Below are 5,080 nucleotides of genomic sequence, written 5' to 3' on the forward strand. Positions count from 1 at the left end.
GATCGATTTGATCTGCTTCACTCGAGCTCCTGGGGTTCTCTTGCTCTGCTTCTGCTGATGTTCTTGTAGCTAGTTCTAGCCCTTCTTCCTGGTCACTTTGCTGCTCCTTATATGGTGCAGCTTGCTGCTTATACTGGCCTGCTTCTCCTTGACTCCTTTTCTTCGCTAACTCTTTGCCTCCCTGATGCTTTCTCCTAGGTCACGGCCAAGGCTCAGGTTTGAGGTGTCGTTCTGGGCTTCTAAAGCTGAGGCGATGAGTATGGATATGGTAGTGCTACTAGGATAAGGTACAAACGTACTACTTCTACTTTTCTACTTCTCTTCCTCCCCAATGTCGGGTCTCTCTCTGTCCCTTGGATATTTTGGGTTCGTCAGCTTGGATATTTCACTAGCTACGATGGATTGATGTCTATCCAAACGTTTTGGCAATTTACCCCTTTTAAAATACAAACTTGACAAAGATAGGCAAGTAGACCATGGTCATTGTATTTTGGTTAGTCTGTTTTGGCACATGAGCTTGGTCACCTCAAGTGCGACCATGGCATGTGGCTTACCTTTACCAACATACTGATAAAAGGAGCGTACACTATCCCCGGTAAGTCCTATCTTTCACACAATGTATTCAAGAAACCGGGAGGTAGGTCTGTAAAGCATCTAGTGGTAACAACATTTCTGCACTATTTTTAGGTTTTGGGATGGTTGCCAGGTTCCTGGAAGAACATCTATTCAGGTGGCTGCGAGCTACGGAGCTGCCATGCGATAGGGAAGCCCTTCTCGTAGTGAAAGACCCCATGGTACCTTGCATTCACACATTCAGGAACGACGTTTGCTTTTGTGATGTAACTGGTTTAGCATCATCAGATAGCGTCTATTGTTTACTGTCAAGAGGTTGTCATGTCGTTCCTGATGAAGCTGGCGGGAGGGTGCCCATCCCTAGCGGACCAGCTGAATGTGGACGCCTTTCTGGAGCAGGCCCGCTCGTACGACAAGGCCTCGTCGAACCCGGTTGGGTGGTACATCCGGTTAGATTATGATCCCATGAAGTGAACAACCATTGATCTAACTAAGTTACTGAGACTGCTGTGTTGTGGAGACTGAACAAAACGGAAAATTGTTAATTGTGTGTTTTGAAGCAACACTCAGACGAGAGAGCTGTCCCGTTATGCGAGCGCGAGAGGTGGACGAGTGCTCGAGGAGCCAAGAATACAACACTCTGTCGCGGAACATGTTTCTGTAATCTGTCTGCCTGCATATGAAACGAGAGAGAAGCTAGGTGTGGAGTGAGTGCACTAGTGGTGGACTGGTGGTGAAAAACAATGGAATCGGTTTCAGTAGCCAGTCTATGAAGTGAGAGAGGCTAGCTGTGGACAAGTGCACTAGTGATGGTGCTGAAAATTAAATAACTAGTAGAGTCGAATAGATTTTATATTTATGCAACCGAAATTAGATTGGTTGTAAATGATTAAACTGAAAAATCAAGTACGGATGATGTGCTTCCATCTGGCTATACTTGACAAGGAAGTGAACATGGATCGTTGTTTCTGATCCTTGCGTGTTTTAGTCATGTCTTTGGGTGAAAAAGATGATGAGTTGTTTGAACAAATATATTGGGTCTTGAGGGGAAAAAATCTCTCCTCTATGCACCAAATCAGTTATCTTTAGTGTTGTTAAGAATTATCTCGTTTGGAATGAACATAAGACTTACAATGAATTAATAATGTTGGCTCATGCATGGTGTATATCTGCAAGGACTTCTGCATCCTTAAATCCTTATATCAACATATCGCTTTATTGTTCATCAAGTAATGAATGTGCATCCTTAATTCCTTATTAGCAGACCGGATGTGTAATTTAACTACAGATAGAATGCCCCGTCATACTAGTACTTCAATGCATCGGTATCTGATGATTATTTCCTTGTTGGATGGTCTGCAAGGAGCCAAATTGGTGATAGATTTGCATCATGTAAGAAGGAAAAATACTAGGATGAACCGGGTGCATGTGCACCCATTTTCTTTAACTGGAAAAATGCTATTTGAAAATCTTAATAAAAGTTAAAATAATTTTTTTTCATGTATATATTATGTTGATAATTATTTGTGTAAGTTTTCACGAAAAAATACGATTATATGTGAGCTACACGAAAATGACTGTCCACCGAAATAGGGAATTGCATTTTGTAGACTACGCATGGTCATTTTTTATGCCAAAATTTGGACAAATAAGTGTCAACATAGAATATAAATGTGTGCATTTATCAAAATTTTCGTAAACTTCAAAATTTGCACAAATAAGGTGTACGTGCACGCAGGTTCACATCGTCCGCGTCGGTACCCATGCTTATATTGGATGGCTAGCTAGCATTATAATCGCCGATTTTATTGCGGCTCTGTTTTAGTTTTCTTAATTTTATTTTTGGTCATGTACTTACTTTTGTTTTTGGGAAATACAGTAAAAACGTAAATGCTCACATACACGTGTATACACTCACCCCTATGAATGCACACATGCACATCCTACCTCTATGAGGACTTCCAGAAGACTGAGTCGACGGATTGGATCTTGAAATTGACGAAGTTATCACAGGCGCATCGCTGTCGACAGAAACGTCGCCTCCCACTGATCAATGTGGTGCACACTCCCGAACCTCTCGAGATATTTGACCCTAACTTTGACGCTGATGTTAACTAAAACTACTCAGACACCCCTATACTTGGAACAAAAATATTATAAAAGTTCAAAAAATTCAAACTTTTTGGGGAATCAAAGATGATCAGGTATTGTACTTGAAACAAAATATTTCCCTAGAAAATTACTTTTATTGTATCCAGGTTAAAAAAACAAACTCAAAACGCTCCATGACCAGGTACTATTTACTTTATATTCGTCATAATTTTGTCTTTTTTTCCTTGGAGACCATGAGAATAATTCCGTTTCCAAATTTTCTTTATGAGTACAAACTTGATCATCATTGGTTTCTAGGAAGATTCAATTTGTTTTTTGACTTTTTTAAATTACTACAATTCTTTTGGTCTATGAGGGTGAGTTGCACCCGAGAGCCAAAAGTCCGCTTCCGCAAAAAAAAGTTCTATGTTGCTACCTTTATATGCATAGTCTTATGAAAATTTAAAACGGAGCCAAGCTACACCTAGCTCTTTATTTGCGAATAGTCAGAATTTGTACATTAAATTTAAAAAAAAATATGAAACAAAATTCTAGATAACCAGTGATGTATACTACAATAGTATAAATTATAAATAAAACAACCTCATATTCTAGGCTACACAGAAATGAAAAATTCTAGCAAATTTTATAGTGAATAGTGCATATTTTAAGTCTATAAACTTTGTCAGATTTTATTAGTTTCGTGTAGCCTAGAATACAAATTAGTTTTTATCGAGATTTTACACCAATGTAGCATACATCATTGACTACCTCTAGAATTTTGTTTCAATTTTTTGAAACATTAAAATATGAATTTTGATTGTTTGAAAATAAAGAGATACATGTAGCACGGCCTCCAAAACACCACAGTCGTATTGATAGTAATTTAGAATGGCTCATTTATTAATTTATAGACCATTTCATTATTAGAAAGTGTCATATTATGGTAATATGGCAACTTCTCATTTAATGACATGTCATGTCACTAAAATGTCTAGTTGACATTGCATACGGACACATATTCTCACACTATGAGAACAAAATATGTGTTATTTAGGTAACGCATCATTTATATTATATATGTTAATTCCATATGGTTAGTAGTGGCTCTAGAAACCTAAACTGAGGGAGTATTTCTTGTTGCTGCTTTCTTTAAAACTGTTGACAATGAGATGAAATACAACAAAATGATCAACTTTGTTGAAGATATTAATGATAACTTTCTTCACGTGTTATATAACTATAGTATACTATCCCATAATTCGTCTAAATGCAAAAGCTAATTAACTCCTAGATACAATATATCGTGTGAGCCCAGCTTTAAGCACATACACGTCGGCATATATTAGTCCGTAAAGTAAAGCAAAACAAATATTTGTGCATTTACACAAGTAAACATCACATACCTAACATAAAATTATAAAACATACGACATGCTTGCTTTTGAGCATAGTACTAGTATAGTTGGGTATTTTCTTGCCGCGTATCCAAAAACTTACCACCATCGGTCTATTAGGTTATATTATTATATGTAAATATGTGTGATCATACTATATATTTTTGAATTGATATTTGCAAGATAAGTGCATTTTTTTTTACTTCGTACCCTAGCTAGTACGATCACTTTGCATTGCTGCCTTAATAATAAGCCCAAATATAAGAAAATATGGTATAGTGACTACAGTTCAACGAAACAACGCAATTGAAGAGCATCACTTGCTTTGGTAGCCATCTTTCGTTTCATAGCCCACCACTCCTATCCCCTCTTGAGCCCACCTTGCCCCATACCGAAACTTATACTGTCTACAACCCCTCCTACCAACCGCGCCCCACACCGGTCCAACTCGGTTACCGCACCTAACACAGTCGTACTATTCTATCCTAAAAGTTTGAGTCAATGAGCCAGCCCCTCTAGCGGCCCGGCCCAACTCTATCATCGTTGTGCTATCACAATCTTAAAAATCATTATGGAAAATCTTAGCCTCATGGTGCGATTAGGGCTGGACTAACAAGCTAATTAGCTCGTTAAGGCTTGGATTAACACTCATGATCGTTAAGGGGCTTGTCTCGTTAAGCTCATTATCGCTTGTGATGCTCATTAAGCACATTAAGACGCGAGTTGAGGAGATGAGGTGGAGGTAATTCGGCGATTTCACTCTCGCTTGGTCGCTCCTATACGTCTTTATGGCAGGGTCGCAGCTGGGCTTGGGCCAGATTGGGCTATTTACACCGCCCTCCATAACATGGGCTTCAACATAGCAAACTTAGCGAGTAGCTCGCAAGACTCACCATCTTGCCCACTTAACTTGTTAGCATTAACAAGCAAAAAATGTTTCTAAACTGAGTTCCTTCTAAAAAAGCCAAGCAAAATGGGTTGAGTAGACGAGCGTTGTTAAGCTCGACGAGCTTCGAGCTT

The 5,080-nt window shown here is 38.8% G+C and overlaps 1 pseudogene; it reads left to right on the forward strand.

The window, feature by feature from the left end:
- The first annotated feature begins 543 nt into the window (after nt 1–543).
- LOC127303606 (plastoglobule-localized metallopeptidase 48, chloroplastic-like) lies at nt 544–1,317 on the forward strand (annotated as a pseudogene).
- The last annotated feature ends 3,763 nt before the right edge of the window (nt 1,318–5,080 follow it).

This window comes from Lolium perenne, chromosome 3 (assembly GCF_019359855.2).
Source record: "Lolium perenne isolate Kyuss_39 chromosome 3, Kyuss_2.0, whole genome shotgun sequence".
NCBI lineage: Eukaryota > Viridiplantae > Streptophyta > Magnoliopsida > Poales > Poaceae > Lolium > Lolium perenne.